Genomic DNA, 18,118 nt, shown 5'->3' with positions numbered 1-18,118 from the left:
CTCAAATAAGTAGAGAGAGTAGTATTTAAGCAAGTGGTTTTATGCCGGATGTTGAGAGGTTAAAGTATGATAAAGGGACAGAAGCAGGTGTCTTGCTGGGGATGGGAGAGACATACATACATGCACACAGAGAACAACTTTTCTTTCAAATACATTAAAATCATGAATAGAGATCAGTACCTTTTTTTTTAGGCAGCTGTTTTCATCCATGTGCATCACATGACCACACAGTCTTCTCTCTTGCACATCTGATGCCTCTTATACCCATTTTTTCTTTCAAACACATTTACACTTTCTTGTACATGCTCACTGACATTTCATGCTTTGCATATCCTCTACATTCACAGTCTACATTTTACTACAACATAGCACAACTGTTCATTCACAGGCCTCATACAATCTGCCTTTCACTCCAAGGAAGAGCACTTCCTTACCAGCAAATGCAGTAGCTCTCTGAATTTTGTCCAGCCCATTCTTATTCTACCAACTACACTTTCAGAGCATCCTCCACCACTGCTAATTTGGTCACCTATGTAACAGAAATTATTAACTACCTCTTAAGATCCCCATGGATTTTTGAGGCAATCTATTTCCTGTATATCATAAGTGTTTATTGTTCCTACACATCTGCCTCACACAAAGACTACTTTCTCTCCTGACCTTCCTTTAATTCCACTGCACCTCTTATGCATCCATAGTTTGCACAAGGTACACCATTTGGAATTTCCACTTACAGCTTTTCTACATATTGTGTAGGGCCATTTCCCTGAAGGAATTAGTAATTTGTCTACTTTCCTGCTTAATAACAGAAAACCTTGAACAAAATTTTTTTTTTCTACTCTAGGCACAAGGCCCCAAATTTTGGGGGAGGGGTCCAGTCGATTAGATCGACCCCAGTACACAACTGGTACTTAATTTATCGACCCTGTAAGGATGAAAGACAAGGTCGATCCAGGCGGAATTTGAACTCAGAACGTAAAGACAGACAAAATACCGCTAAGCATTTCACCCGGCGTGCTAACAATTCAGCTCGCCGCCCAAAATATTTGAACAAAATATTTTATTGAAAATAATCATTAGCCAAAGGGATTCTGTTCCATGAGGACTTTTGTAGCAAATTCATGTTTGTTTCTGCATGCTAATGATGTGCATTGAAACAGAAATGTTTGTTCACAGTTGACCTCCTGTTTCCAAAAAAAAAAAAAAAAAAATGATTGTCTTTTCCATAATGGCATAGTAATTCAAGAAATTAATTATTAATCCCTTGAGATGCTCAATTCTTCTCACTTATAGTCAGTGTTAATCCATCTCCCAACTGAATACTGTCACCTGGTGTCTTGAGTGCTTTTAGAAGATCTCAGTCTATTGCAAGGATTTTGGTCAGATTTCTGGTTTGAGGATAACTCCTTCCTACCAGTTTTGGGAGCCCTATAAAGGGTCATGGACACAGTCTTCCCTCCTTACTGAAAGATGTAAAAAAAAAAAAATTCCACAAGGTATTCATTTGTCTTCTCTCAAAGATAATTTTGATAAATAAAGAATTTATCTCAGGTCTGCAAGAGTCCTGTGCCAGTGCCACAAAAGAAGCACTCATACCAGTGCCACATAAGAGCACTTGTGCCAGTACCACATAAGAGCACTCATGCCAGTGCCACATAAGAGCACTCATACCAGTGCCACATTAAAGCCACCCAGCACACACTGTAGTAGTTGGTGTTAGGAAGGACATCCAGCCATAGAAACCAGGCCAAATCTGACTAGAAGCTGGTGCAGCTCTCCAGCTTACCAGCTCTGGTCAAACTGTTCAACCTATGCCAGTATAGAAAACTGACATTAAAGGAGGAGGAGGATATTTGTTTCTATTATGTAGCCAGTTGACTTTTTAGGCATTGTGTAACAATAAAAAACCTATTTCTTTGGTTTATGATAAGAGATTAGTAATTGCATTGTTCAAGCAAGAGTCCTAAAGTGAGTATAGTTTGACCTCTTTCCATGGTATACCAACATAACCTGTTTTGTATGTGTTGTTTCTGCTATCATTGCTACAATACAAAATATCCATATTGGTATACGTGGATAATGTCACCATAATAGTGTTGGACTGCAAGCACATGAAGGTGATCAACGCCACTTTAAGGGTCGATGAGGCTGTGGCAGGAGTCGAAATCATCCAGAAAAAGCTGATGGATCTACATCTCAGCCACTGGAGAAACACATTCTTGCAGCCCAACAGTGTTGTGAGGCACTGGATGGACAGACTAATTAAATTAAATTACTAGGGGTCTGAGCATGCCACATCTCCAGCAATTCTTTGACGATATGCATTTGATGGTGATGGTCACCATTTGTTAAATATGTTTTTCCACAACTAGTCTCCTTATCAGAACTGCAATTCTGGATCAAACAAAACCTGAGACAGGTTACCTGGCACTTGGAGTGCTGTCAGATGTAATATGTAGGTAGAAATTTCACATCAGAGTTCTACAGGATGTCCACAAGGCCTGGGTACATGGAGTAAATAAAATCATAACATGAACAATTAAATATAAGAAATAATAATTTCTTAAAGTATGTGTTAATCCCCATGTGGGTACATGGAGTAAATAAAATCATAACATAAACAATTAAATATAAAAAATAATAATTTCTTAAAGTATGTGTTAATCCCCATGTACCCAGACTTTGTGGACACCCTGTATATCAGATTATTGGCAGGTAAAAGTGACAACATTCTCAGGGAAACTCGGGGTGTTGTTATAAATCCACAGGGGCTGGGGTCCATTAATAGTTTCCAGAAATTTGTGACTTAGCAGTGCTATCAGTGTATGTTGTTACTTTGAGATAAAGTCTACAGACACAGAAGTGCTGTCAGCTGGATGTATCCAAGAAGTGCACAGAGCAATGGAACCATCCTGCATGCATTTGTCTAATGCATTAACACAACTGATTTGTGGAATTATATCAGACAGCTGCTATCATGTATAAGACACATCTGGCAATCAACTAAGTCCATTGTAAAGATTGTCCTGCCATTTTCCTTTAGATGAGAAGGACATGCAGGTTTCATCTGTCTGGAGGCTTTAGCAAAAAAAGTGTATGATGAACGAAATTAAAAGGGCTGAATTCCAAATACTTTCCTTCCAGACCAATTTCTCGTCAACTTTTTCAACTTTCATTTAAAAATGGCAATGAAGGTGCAGAGTGCTACTTCCCAGCAAATTTGTTGAAAGGTAGATGAGAGTGATAAGCATGGTATGAAAGAATGCGCCTGCAATGAGCATGCATCTAGACAGGAGAAGGACAACTGGGGTCGATGTAATCAATTAGTCACCTATCCCAAAATTTCAAGCTTTGTGCCTATAGTAAAGAAGATTATTATTATTATTATTATTATTAAATAGGACTGTGGATTAGCAGAATTGTTAATGCGTCGGAAAGAAAAGAAAAAAAAACATTGCGTTAATTGTTCTGGCTCATAACATTTTCAGTTCAAATTCTGCCGAGGTCACCTTGCTGTTCAACCTTTCGGGATCGAAAAATAAAGTACCAGTCTAGTACTAGGATCGATGGTGTCGACTAAACCCATGCCATCAAAATTATTGGCTTTGTGCCAAAATCAAAACCAATTATTATTATTATCGTTCATGTATTTAATAATTTATATTCCATCAACAACAAAAATCATTCAACAATAAATAAAAAATAAAATAATAACAATAAAGAAATTAATAGCAACAATAATAATTGAAGTAAAATATCTGGTTTGGCACCATAATTGTTCCCAGCTGTCCGAAGCCCTAAAGAAGTTACCATTCCCTGATTAAGCGGTAGAAAATACGGACAGTCCGAATTTTTTGCTTAAACCCCAGCAATAGACCATTAAATGTGTTTCCGGAAAGATATTGAAAAACATCATTACGTCAGAGTGACAAACAAACGAGGAAGGTATTAGGCAGTCGTGAGAGGTGCAAAAAATAACCCTTAAATCACGCAAAAAAATTTTTTTTTGTTTTTGCATAATCGTATGAATATCAGCGTGTAGAACGCAATTCCGCAAAAATTTTCTGAAAATACCGAAAAATTAAAAACTTATAAGTGGTTATGTGGGGTGCTTAAAGCAGAATTCCGCCAAATTGATAATATCTATAATCGGTGGTGTTTTGAACTTTGTCCCAGCACCCTATGTCAACGGTATACATATATATATCAATTATGACTTAGTGTAATTGAACTAGTAGGAGAGGTAAAGCAACAAAGGAAGTCTGTCTGGTTTGTGATAAGAATATTTTGACAAAGCTCTATTGTTCATGAAGACACCGCCCAATATATATAGTTTACCTGCGTTTCACGAATTATCAAAATTATCCAACTGTAATACTTTATCTAATAACACAAAGACAATGTTATATATTATATTTAACCATTATCAAAATCACAGATGCATTAAGTCATGCAATAAAATAACTACAAACCTTTTGCACAGCAACTTGTGACCGTGTAATGACTACAAGACAAACAAGTTTCTCAAGTTATGTACCCTGGTGTTTATAATAAATCTGAATTTGCGTAGGTGTTTTTATAACTTTATGTGTGCATGTGTTTATATAGACGCGGCGAGCACCTGTATATAACTATGACAACTGACTGAAATTTATATAGATAGATAGATAGATAGATAGATAGATGGATGGATAGAGAGAGAGAGAGAGAGAGATGTTGAGTACCGGGTGAATAGTTATTTTAGGTACTTATTTAAAAATATAAACGTTTAAAATGAGGTGACTAAAAGTGATAGCTAAGATTGTTAAAAAAGAAAAGTGGAGAGAAAGAGGAATATCTGAAAATACATTAGGTTAGGTCTGGTTGCGGTATTTTATTATCAGCTTTTGATTTGGGAGTTGTGTCCCTTGAAGAGCTAACAGAATCTGTAGCTCACCGAACAAAATGCTTAGCGACATTTATTCCGGTTTTTGTGTTACAAGCCCAATTTCCCCTGAGCTTGACTTTGCCTTTCATCCTTTCGGAGTCGATAAAATAAGTACCGATTGTGCATTGGAGTCAATGTAATCGACTAGCTTCCTTTAAATTTCTTGTGTCTATAGTAGAAGGGGAAAAAATTATGGACCCCACCCATATGGAATCCTGTCCGACGTAATAGAATAAACAGTCAAATACATTTTTTCGTTTTATGACCATTACATAAACTGGAAATATTAATACTATTCGGTGTTGACGAGTAGACTGACCCCCACCCCCTTTTTTTTCTCCTCAAAATTTTTTTTGAATTCTTGATGTTTTCAACAACGGAGATTGCGATTTCCACCACCACAATGTTTTTGTTTTTAACTTGCTTTGATTTCTTTTATTTAATTCCACGCTTAAAAATACGGAGATTATGAATGTTTTTTTTTCTTTTCTTTTTTGTTTGATTCTAATTTTCCATTATTTTGTTATAAACATGAAAGAATAGACAAAACTGACAAATCTTCAAGCGACTGTCACCCGAACGTCTTAAATAAATGGATACATTCAGTAACATTCTCCAAGGTACACTATGATTACTGGGAGAAGATCGGAATGTTCAAAGCTGTAACGTCACCAATTGTAGACCTGTTGGATCAAGTCTGACTTGGGATAAAACAATAACATGATATTCTATTTCTCCCCAACCTAGTTTAGAAAATTCTTATTACTACCAAAATACGATATCACCGTTTCTTATTTCATCCCATGAAGTTACGCTCTTTTACTAGTCAGCCAAAGTATCGAAGTTCTAAAGAATAGCCGAGTGAGTTTTAATATACCTGATCGAGTCGAGCTTATAAAAGTTTCAGTAATAAGAATCACGTTAGGGTTAATAGGAAAGAAAACGTCAATAAAATTCGTCCTTTAGGCAAGGGGTGACAACTCCCAAATATGACTGCAGCGAACCGGCAGAAACGTTAGCAAATCGGGCAAAGTGCTTAGCAGCATTTCATCCAGCTTTACGTTTTAAGTTCAAATTTCGCCGAGGTCGACTTTGCTTTCATCCTTTCGGGATCAATAAAATAAGTATTTGTTGAATACAGGGATCGATGTAAACGACTTACTCTCTCTCCCAAAATGCTGGCCTTTTGCCAAAATTTGAAATTAATATTTATTAGTTTAATTTGATCTTTAGCAAGCATAATAATAATTCCAGACATGCTTAGATGATGTTCTTATGTAATTTCTTTTAAAGAATTCCCTGTTTATTTGTAGAAGACTGTGAAAGTGTCAAATTATTGTCAAATACTCTGTTTATTGGTAGTGTTATGTCACTTTGTAGTTAGACTGATCAATAAATCTAAAATTAATTCAACCATTGATTTACCCCTGAAATTCCATAACATATCAATTTACCTTGTTGCAGGCATTGCTGAGTGGTTAAAAAGTTAGCTTAGCAACTATATGGTTCTAGGTTCAATTTCATTGCACAACATCTTGGGTAAGTGTATTTTACTATAGCTTTGAATTGAGCAAATCTTTTTGAGTGAAATTTGATAGATGGAATCTATGTGGAAACCCTTGTGAGTGGTTGATTCAGTTGCAGTTTAAAGTTATACCCAAGACATATGTCCTCTCCTCCTAATTAATTAATTAATTAAAATTCACAAATTAATAATAAAAATTTGATTGAAAAGCAAACTTGATTTAAGACACAGTACTGGACAAAATTATTGACAAGTTGACAAAAGGATCTCTGCATGGTCACCCAATCAGCAAGAAATAGTAGTTGGACTTCACCCATTCTAGATATCTCTGATTAAATAGAAGGAATGGTCACAGTTGGAATCATTTTGGTCTGCTTGATCAGGATTATCCAGAGGTTAAGCAGTAACATTAAACAATAACAGTAGCAACTAGATCTTAAATCTTCAATTCAATAACACTTCAAGTGTTATATTATGTATTTAGGTTTGGCTGTGTGATTAAGAAGTTCAGTTCTCAGTCACATAATTCCAGGTTTGGTCCTGCTGCATGGACCTTTGGACAAGTGTCTTCCACTATAACCATAGATTGATTTCAAATTTTGGCACAAGGCCAGCAATTTCAGAGGTGGGGCTAAGCTGATTACATTGACCCCAGTGCTCAGCTGGTACTTATTTTTATCGGTCATGAAAGGATGAAACATAAAGTTGACCTCAGAATATGAAGACAGCTTGCTCATGATTCTGCCAGCTTACACTATAACCATACATTGACCAATACTTCATGAGTGAATTTTTATTAACAGAAATTATGCAGAAGCCCATCAAACACACACACACACACACACACACACACACACACACACATTTAGTCATGTAAGAAATTCACTTCAGAACCAAATAGTTAAGGTACATTTCCACTGAGTGGATGCTGTAGGCTGATGTTTTCTGCTATGGCCATAGTCTAAGCAATATAATATGAGCAAAATTTGGTGGATGGAAACTAGAATAAGGCTGTTGTGTGTGTGTGTGTGTGTGAATTTCCTGTTTCCTGTTTCCCTTGTTTTCACATATGCATGCTATTTGTTGAAAAAGTCACCTTCATACAAAATCAAAGCTGTTTGCTTACAATAAATCCATGAAAGCATATCCTGTCATTGAGCTGTTCACAGTTCAAAAGACAAGGAGAAATATCATTTTACTTGAAGGCAGGTACACAGAGACAGAAAGAGTATCTGGCTGTCAAAATATCTCCTTCAACAACACTCAGCCAACTCATGCAAACTTGGAAAAGATGACATCAAACCAATTATGTATGTGTACATGTGTAAAGTGTTAAATCCTAAAGCTATGCAAGTTATTTGCTCTAGTTCTCTGAAGCTACTAGATTTGTTGTGTAAATAAGCAGATTGGCTACTTGTTTCTCTGAAATTGGCCAAGTGATGTAGACACTCTGATGAGACCCCAGTAAGAATTATACACAGTGTGCAAGAGAGGAGACTGTGCTGATTTGGTCTTGTGATATGGATGGATGAGGACAGTTGCATAAAGGAGTGCTGATCACCTAATGTGGAGGGAAGTTGTGAAAGAGTGAGACCCAGGAAGACATAGGACAAAGTATTAAAGGCTGATCTCAAAATGGTGAGCCTTATGAAAGCAATGACAGAGGACCATAATATATGGTGCATTGCTGTACTCAAGAAGACCCACCCACCACAATAGATTGAGATCCTAAAACCAAGATGCTGCATAAAAAGTGTTGGTGTGGGCGCTGGTGCCATGTAAAAAGCACTAGTGACAGTGCCACATAAAAAGCACCCAGTACACTCTGTAGAGTGGTTGGTGTTAGGAAGGACATCCGGCGTTAGAAATCAAGCCAAAATAGACTATGGAATCTGGTACAGCTCCTGGCCTTGCCAGTTACTGTTAAGTTGTCCAACCCATACTAGCATGGAAACAGAGGTTAAATGATGATGATGATGATGATGTACCCTCAGTCACACAGTTATACTCAAGGGAAGTGAATGTTAAATAATAATGATAATCTTAGGGTTTAGTACTGGAACCTGATTAAGAGGAAGGGGTAGTGTTCATGACCTTTCTAGCTTCTTAACTGGTCAGATTGATACAATTTATGTTCAGCAAGAACATCTATAAGCTGGCCTTTGAAAAGTACATAGATGGGGTGGAAGAACTTTCAGAAATGCAGGATGCTTTTTTTTTCTGCTGTAAGGAAGGATTCAGCAAGGTGGTTAGTGTTAGCGCAGTAGGATGTGACCAAAATTGAAGTTAGATCCAGCATCCTGAGATCAGATCACACTATGTCCATAACTTCCTTGAGTTTGTTTTCCTCTTCTGAAGCCTGGACACATTTTTTTCTCTGTTATCATGCTATCTATACATTGTATTTCTATATCAATAAGAATTTTAAAAACCAGCATCATTTTTTTTCTCATTACTACCATTATTTCAAGTACTTAGGTTGATGTAATCAGCTTACACACATCCATTCGAAATTGTTGACCTTAGACAAAAATTAATAATTATCATTATCATAATTTCATTAGATTTAATATTATTGCTTTTATTTCATTAAATTTCTATGTCCAGTTGTCAAATTGAATGGCCACCTCTTGGGACCTTTCAGTATTGAACTCTCGGTACACCAAGGATGACCATTCTCCCTGCTTTTATATATTTTAGCTTTAGAACCCTTGCTGCGAAGGATGGAGAATTTGAGGGGTATCCCGCTGGAACTAGGTCACAGGAGAGCTGTCATATGCAGGTGACATCACTGTTATGGTGTTGGACTCTTCGGACATAGAAAAGATCAACACCATACTGAAAGAATATCAGGAATGTGCAGAAGCATTCATAAACCAGGACAAGTCAGTAGGTCTACAACTAGGTTCTTAGAGAAGCAAGTTGACTAGCAGTGACTTCTGTCGTTTGACAGAGGGTCAGGTGAAAGTGCTCGGAGTCTGTGTCAGACCAGATCTCCAGGTAGATAGGAACTGGGAAAGGGTCATGACTAGGGTGGCCAAGCTCACCCAGAAATGGGCAGAAAGGAAGTTGTCTCTGAAAGGCCGAGCAGAAGTAGTGAATGCATATATCACCTCAGTAGTGTACTACCGCCTAATCATTGTATCTTGTCCTAAGAAAACTCTGACCAGATTGAAGTGCTTGCTTTTCCAATTCTTATGGAAGTCAGGTTTCACTGGTCAGAAAACCATCTGCTGTCAACACCCACACCATTGTGGTCTTAAGATGCCATCGTTAATGATGCAGAGCCACGCTTTGAGGCTGTCGCATCTATAGAAATATTTCGATCACTGCGACGATGTGGACAACAACAAAAATAAGAGTGAAATTGTGTGGGCATCTTTTGCGTGACATGTTTTTCTGTAGCTCATCTCATTGACAAAGCTGCAGTCATGGGTCAAACGTAGACCAAGTGCCAACAGCCAAACCTGCCCAAGAAGCTTGCAGGAGGACAAAACTATCCTGCATGAAATAATTCAGTGTCCATGCATTAGAGAGTTGTGTGATTGTGTGGAGCAGGTGTTGTCGCATCTATGACAAATTCAGCTGTCTGCTGAGGATATAGTGAAGATCAATACACCACCTTCCCTTAGCAGAGAAGGAAGGCAGATCTTCCTCTGCTTAGTGGTTGTGGCAAAAGAGGCTGTGTGGTGGACCCATCTGAAAAGTTTGAAGACAGGAACATTTCTATCTGGTCTAGCCCTCATCAATTTCTTCAAATATCATTTGAAGAGGAAGGTGAGGGAGGTGCTGCCTCCTAGTGTGTTTATCAAAAGGTGGTCGACAGTGGCATTACTGATGAGACTAAATGGATTTACTGAGAATATGCTTTTCTGAGCAGGAGGAAAGAAACTGGAAAAGGGTACTTTCTCATGCCTGAGAGATGGCAGAGTAATCCAGGATTTTTGTGTAATCTTGGATTTTACTCCAGATTACTCTAAGTGGACTGCCCTGCTATGGGGAATTCTATTTATTTATTTATTTATCTATTTATTATTAATTCTCTACTTTCTATTATATATCCTCTTTTATACCCTTTAATGTGGTATTATCTCCACTTGATTGATGTTAACCATATTTAGTAGAAAGTGGGTTATACATCTTTAGATTGTATACCTGACTTTCTACTATAAAATTAAGGAAATAGACGGAATGCTGAACTCCAGACTAAACAACTCAAACAACATTTATTTACTTGGTAAAACATACATATCTTTAGTTATACATCTTTAGAGGTGAGAATAACGAGCTGTCGAGTATAAGACCGAAAGATGTAGGGACAGCTTTTAAACACACGTCCATGCTCAATCGCTGGCCAGCATGAAAGAGAATGAATTGAGCGGGAAACGCTTGCTTTATTAATTCTACGCATGCGTAAGACAACGCATGCGCAGGCGTTACTACACATACATTTTTGTTTTTGTAATATTGTCCTCCATGTTTTGGACCCTTGTGGCCAATAAAAGAAATCATTATTATCATTATCATTATTATAATAATTATTATTATTATTATTATTCAGTAGTTTTATTTTTATAACGTGCTTTCACTTCACTACCGAGCGCAGCTATGTGTGCCTTGGGTATGTGCTGTGGTTTGCTGTGATGCTCTTATGGTTACTGTATTGAAAGTGTTTTGCGTAGGATGTGTGCAGTGCCCAGTCATGCAATTTTCTGTATGTTATATATATTTGTAAGTCCTGGTGTTTTTGTTATGTATTTGTCTGTTTTTGTGTGTATTATTATTATTTTTGTTATGTATTATTATTATTGTTATTATTATTATTATTATTGTTATTATTATTATTATTATTATTATTATTATTATTGCCTTTGCACAGCTTCTAACGCTGGAGATGTACTACAGTGTCAGCTGTTCCCTACCAGTGAACTAAGGTAACACCTCTTATTTTTTTAGCACCTTCCGGAGTATTCAGGTGGTTTCAAGTAGTGCTGTTTTCTTCAAGTGCTCCACCCTTACTGCAGCCCCTATTTGTTCCACGTACTTTTTGAGATTTTTGCTCACCGTTCCCGGGGCTCTTTCAATTATTGGTACTACTGCTATCTTTTTCATCGACCACAACTGCTTAACTTCCCAAGCTAACCTATCATATCTATCGACTTTTCTTTCTTCCTTATCGTATACCTTGTTGTCAGCTGGGCATGCTATATCTATGATCCAACATGTTTGTTTTCTTTCTCAATTAAGACTATGTCCAGCTTCTTCTTCTTCTTCTTATTATTATTATTATCATCATCATCATCATCATTATTTCATTAGACTAATTCCATTCCCAGTTTTACTCTCAGATCAGTTTTGCTCTGTTGTTCATGCATGTTGGCACTACACATCTAGTGGAGCATGTTTAACCGTTTAGCATTTAAACTGGCCATATCAGGCCCAAATATTCAACATGATTTATATTCAAGCTGGCCTGATCCAGCCTCTCACACCAACCCTACAATGTCATTCTAAACATAAACAGTCATGGCATCGAAATATTAAGGCTATAATGCATGATTAATTCAAAATGATGTGAATAAACAAGCACTGTATTTTAACAGTAATCTGAATACTAAAGAGTTAACTTATGTCTTAAGTTTTCAGACATTCTTCCAGCATTCAGAGCTTATGTCTTCGTGCCATGTAACATCATACTTTGTGCATTGGCATCCCAAAATCTCTCTTCAGCTGAAGAGAACAGTCATCTATATATACTTTGTCTTCGTAAAACTAGAACTATGACAACCTGGCTACAGCTTCAGATGCTTTAACCTTCGATGTGTTATGTCTAATATACCAAGTGCTACTTGCTTTAGTTTGCTTAATGAAACAGATTTAAAAAAAACCTAAGATTCCATTCTTTCTATACAGTTGAGTGGTTTAATAGTAAAATGGTCAGCCAACTGTGAAAAGCATTTAATCAAATAAATTATTCCAGTCATGCAAGCATAGAAAAATAGATGTAAGACAGAAATATATTCAGGGTTTCCAAAAATAGTATAACATACTTTAACAGTGTGCGCGCGCGCGTGCGTGCGTGTGTGTGTCCTAGTGGTTAGAGTTCATACCCTGGACTAGGTAGTGCATTGTGTCCTTCATTTCACATTGCTCCAGTCCACTCACCTGTAAGCGAATACCACCCTCCTGCTGGCATAGTTTTCTCTCCCTTCAACTGTCACAGTTACTCTGTTCTGCTAGGTCCAGGATGGGAGAACTGAAGGGTGAGGGATGGGTTTGGTTGTAACTACATATAGGTATCTAAAACAATTAATGGAAGCATGGCACAAGCTATCTGGTCATCATACTTACTTGCAAGTGATGACTAAGTTCCTCTTTTTCCACACATGCTCACACACACATACTCTCATACACACAAACACATGCACACACCACCCCCTTGCCCTTCAGGCTGCATCAAGCAACCCTCATTCCACTACCCAATGTACACTAACTTTTCCCTGTTATATTTCCAATCAACACTCTCCTCTCTCTCTCTCTCTCCCCAATTCCTCTCCTCAGTCACCTGAACAAACGTACATACTCTGGGTTATTGAGTACACTCTGCACATCTGTACATACACTCTTATCCTCTCCTAACAACCCATGACAGATTTTTCTGCTGTCATTGCTCCCCTCCCTATTCCCCTCACTCTCAGTTTATAAGCTTTAGGTCACTCAGTACTTTCTACATATATTGTGTACAAAGCACTCCTCTACCTGTGCTGGTTCCATGATGTCCTGTTTCCTGCTACACCTCACCCCCGCCTACAGGTGAGCAAGACTACATCTCTAATGCTGACACCACTAAAAGAAAAAAATAATCAACAAGGCTGTGTGGTAAGTTTGCTTCCCACCCACATGGTTCCAGGTTCAGTCCCACTGCATGGCACCTAGGGCAAGTATCTTTTATTATAACCTCAAGCCAACCAAAGCCTTGGGAATGGATTTGGTAGATGGAAACTGAAAGAAGCCCATTGTATATATCTGAACCACAGCGTTCGGTTTGTTAATTGGAAAGATGGTACCCACATTCAACATGTGGAGAGTAGGTGGGCCTCTGTGAAGCAAGGTAATAAACGATGCTGTGACACTCACCATTCTATAGTAAATTCATATCTCTGAATTTGTGGTGCAGGAGATATGAAAATTGTGAGTTGTTTGAGAAATTGATTGAATGTATTTCTAACTTTAGTTTTTAATTTTTAAAATATTTTGTAATGTGTTGCCTATCACATGCTTAAATGTTTGCTTTTTAAACATATTCTGTTCACTCTTTTATTTTCATACATAACATATAAACATGTACATCTTATAGAACATTGTCATTTTATAAGATTTTGCTGGCAAATTTTTAAATTAACATAAGCATTTATTTACATGAAAGAAAATTACTGGAGAACTTTCATCTAATTCTTCCAAATCTTTCTGGTAAAACTGTATTGTGGTAAAACCATTTGTGGGGAAAAATTGTAATGTGTTTATCGCATGTAACATGTTCTTGATCGCATTTGCATTAAATGCATATTGAAAGCTTAAAACTACTTATTTCTTTTAGTCATTGAGGTGGTTGTGAGGTGTGTTAAAAATAACAGACAAATAACGTTTTTTGGATAAATCTTTTAAGTTCATGCTATCACATTAAATGCTTATTGAGTGCTTCAAACTGCAAAACACGTGTTGTTTTACAAATATTGTCAACACCTGCTATTTTCAAGATGTTGATGACAAAATGTGCAGTCACAAACAAAATGACAGCTTCCAAATCCTGTTTCTTGACTGAGTGAAAATGATCAAAATTTAAACCTCTATAACTTTTTAAAACCAATTTTCTGGTAAAAGTGAAACAACTCAGCAATTCAGCTCAGAAAAGTATACTATTGTGCCAAATTTTAAAATTTTCGATAAACATAGATTTTTGAAATGCTGGCAGCCAAACCAACTAGATCCTATGCATGTGCGTGTGTGTGTGTGTGTGTGTATGTGCGTGTGTGTATATATATATATGTGTGTGTGGTGAATCTTGCAGGCATGAAGTGGATTCGATCCACTATACCCAAATTTAAATTAACCAGCCAACTATGAGACACAACTTCCCTCGACTCTATAACTATCACTAGCTTGCATCCTTTTCTCGGTAACATTACCCTATCTTTTTATCTGTTTACTACTACAAGAATGTGTACACACCTATAAAGGCCGAAATTAACTTTCTTTACCTTGCATGTTTTAAGAACTGCATTATACGATTACACTAACCTACCCATTGTGGTATGGCATCTTATTAGAGTAACGGTAAATAAATATTTCTATAAAAATTTCGATCACTCTTCATCGTTCATCTTATAACCTGATACAATTGGTAAATAATACTTATCGTTACAATTGGTAATCTCTGACTTTAACATTTCGATACCGTTACAATTGGTGACCAATCGACTACACAACACAAAAACATTAACCGTTACATATATATATATCTATGTGTTTATATCTGCTTGACAACTGGTGTTGATGTGTTTGTGTCCCCATAACTTAGCAGTTCAGCAAAAGAGTCAGATAGAATAAGTACTGGGGTCAGTTCATTCAACTAAAAATTTAAGGCGGTCCCCCAGCATGTCACATGACTAATGACTAAAAAGTAAAAGATAAAAGACAGATCTCTAGTCTGGAATGTAATGTGTAGGGACACATTCTCCCTCTCCAACCTTGTAGCATTGGCTGCAAACCCAGGTGTTGCTGCCTGTAACATGGAAGAGAAAAAAATCATTAAATACAGGAGCCTAGCTGGCCAGTATCACTTTGTGTTGTTCATCATCAAGCCGTCACATGTTCTGGGACTCTGTACTACTGATTTCCTCTGCAAAATAGGGATAACAGCAACCCGTCTGAGAAACAAGTCCTGCAAGGTGGAGTGGCTGTTGCAGCAAGTGTTGCTAACCATTCTCCATGGCAACATCATTGTGGTCATTACCACAGGGCACAGCTGTGCACACCATTTGTTCCAGTTATTGTTCCAGTGTGGTTATTTCCCCTTCCCCACCATCTTCTGACACTTCCCCAACCCTGTTTTTTTTTTCCTTATTTTATCTTGCTTCTTTCCTGTTTCTTTGTATTTAAATGTTCTAATAAAAATTTTTTAAATGCATTTAAGTGGTTTGCAAATGAGCTGAGAATATGGAAGATTATGACATTACTTTAAACCTGTTCATCAAAGACTGTTCAATATCTCTACTGTTGATACTATGAGAAAATGCACTCAGTACACTTTGTAAAGAAGTTGGCAATATGAAAGGCACCCAACTGGAGAAACCAAACCAAATGTCATGTACAAGCACTAGTCGATCGGAGAAGCAGCTCCCAATAGGAGATGACCTAGAACATTATGACCTATCCAACCCATGCCAGCATGGAAAACAGATGTAGAATGATAATGATTAGGATGATGAGGATATATATGAGGCTGGGCTGAAAAATTCATAGGTTAGCTATGAAGGAGTTATGCTACAGCTGTGAAATCTTGCATGCATTAATTTCAACTCTTCTTATTACCTCTGCCTTAGCGAAGGTGGATGTATTGCTTTCAGTCGTGTTTGCTTGTTTGTCCGTGGACAAGATATCTCAAGAACCGCTGGATGGATTCGGATGAGACTTTCAGGGATGTTTGGCCTCATGACTGGCATGAACTGATTAGATTTTAGGATTGATCCATTACTGGACAAAGATGCTAGATTATTTTTCCGTTTTTTTTTAACTTAATTTTTGAGAGCAGTTGGGTTCATTTTTAGTATTCTCGTTTGTGAGAGCAGTCGAGTTTATTTCAGATATTCTCATTTTAATAATCATCTCTGGCTAATCATTGAAAGGACATTGGTGTTGCCTTGGCAGAGGTTTACACTCTCTGAGTGCTCTTGTTAATAGCTGCATTGTTTCTTTCCAGGTAAACCGACATCTCACAGTTCAATGACAACCTCAAAAGTAACTAGTAGCAACTTCTCTTGAAAATGGACAAAATTTGGCATCATGATCTTATCAAGTACTTGCAGGAAAAGAGTTTACCCTCGAAGGACAATAATGCTGACATGGTTGCTACATTAGGGGATGACATTCCAGCTTTATCAACAGTGGAATTGGAATATCCTTGTATCTCTTCTACGGCAAGACACTTACCTCTATCTTTCTATTATTTTTCTTTATCTCTCATCAACTGGCACAAAGCCACATCCCTCAATACTACTCCCCTCACCCCAGTTGTAAGGACTTTGTCTTCATCTGCTGGTGCTGGTGCCATAAAAAAGCACCCAATACACTCTGTAAAGTGGCTGGTGTTAGGAAGGGCACCATGCCAAACGAGACAATAGAGCTTGTTACAGCCCACTGGCTTACCACATCAAACCATCCAACCCATACCAGCATGGAGAATAGATGTTAAATGATGATATATATGTACGTATGTATGTTTTATGTTCATAAGGGTATATGCTTACATGTTTGAATGTGTGCGTGCGTGCGTGCATGTGTGTGAGTGTGTGTGTGTGTGTGTATGCATGTGTGTGTGGTACCGGCACTACTTTTTCTTTCTCTTCACTAGCATTGGAGCCATGTAAAAACTACCCAGTTCACTCTGTAAAGTGGTTGGCTTCAGGAAACCATGACAAAGCAGACACTGAAACTTGGCACAGTCTGTTGGCCCGTCAGTTCCTGTCAAACAGTCCAGCCTATGCCAGCCTGGAAAATAGATTTTAAACAAGAATTACGGCGATGGCGACGGTGGCACGGCGACGACGACGACGACGTATGTGATTTCACACTTTTTCTGACTCTAGTTATTAGATCGTATTACTAGTCTTTCTGAAGTCTCACATGAAAACACACACGTTTTGTGTCAGTGTGGTGTATATGTTTCATTCATCTAGTGTGTTAGATTTTAATTTAATATTGCAATAATATTTGATACCTGTATTTTGGGAAGAGTAAAATTTGAAATACTTTACGAGAGAAAAAAATATGAAAATAGATTATGAAAGAAAAGACAAAGAAAGAGGAGGAAGGTACAAACTGTTTTTTAATTGCCTTAAGCATTTGTCAGGAATGTTACACAATAATTTTCATATTTGTTTCAATGCTCATATATAATAAAGGTATGGATTTATTAATAGATATGCATTTGCTTAATGTCACCAAGTACATGTAATGAGATCTCTTTGTTGATGCAAACTTATATATGTATTGGGTTGTCCGGAAAGTTCATGCCGATTTACCGATTTATAATAGCTTACCTTTCGACTTATTTGCCATGAAACCACCTCAATTCTGGGAAGAGGGTATTTTCAAGTTAAAGGAAAGATGGAGACGCATTGTTCAACAAAATGGTTCATATTTGGTTGATTAAGAATGTAATGGCAAGTATTTATTGACCTTTTTCTTTCCTTTAAAAATCGGCGCAAACTTTCCGGACAACCCAATATATCTATATATGGTGGTGCCCCAGCATTATGGTAGTGCCCAAGCATGGCTACAGCCTCAAGGCTGAAACATTTAAAAGAATAAAAGAATATAGATATATATAAAGGTTTTCTTGAAGATTTTAAACCTCTGGTTACTTGGTTGCTTTGCAGACTTAATAC

The 18,118-nt window shown here is 37.3% G+C and overlaps 1 protein-coding gene and 1 long non-coding RNA gene across 6 annotated transcripts in view; one reads left to right on the top strand and one right to left on the bottom strand.

Annotated features, from left to right (window-relative positions):
- LOC106883196 (uncharacterized) overlaps positions 1–18,118 on the bottom strand; it is a 74,166-nt gene that overhangs the window by 4,434 nt on the left and 51,614 nt on the right. Inside the window, exon 1 of one of the 4 annotated variants that reach the window (XM_014934117.3) lies at positions 4,473–5,915. The exons of 1 other annotated variant lie outside the window; for it this stretch is intronic. The gene's annotated coding sequence lies outside the window, so the exon portion shown is untranslated. Of the gene's footprint in view, positions 1–2,424; positions 2,497–4,472; positions 5,916–18,118 lie in introns of those variants that run through there. 2 more of the 4 variants (XM_014934118.3, XM_089355280.1) reach the window with 2 other exon arrangements.
- Positions 6,381–16,560, top strand: LOC128248358 (uncharacterized). 2 transcript variants are annotated; one of them, XR_016242624.1, is made up of 3 exons: positions 6,381–6,466; positions 11,332–11,386; positions 16,432–16,560. It is a non-coding gene; the product is annotated as an uncharacterized LOC128248358 (long non-coding RNA). The 2 variants fall into 2 exon arrangements; XR_016242625.1 differs by lacking the exon at positions 6,381–6,466 and adding an exon at positions 11,053–11,183.

The sequence above is a fragment of the Octopus bimaculoides genome, chromosome 7 (genome assembly GCF_046866305.1).
Source record: "Octopus bimaculoides isolate indiv1 chromosome 7, ASM4686630v1, whole genome shotgun sequence".
NCBI lineage: Eukaryota > Metazoa > Mollusca > Cephalopoda > Octopoda > Octopodidae > Octopus > Octopus bimaculoides.
Note: the sequence above shows the minus strand (reverse complement) of the source record. Positions and strands in the feature narration are given on the sequence as shown.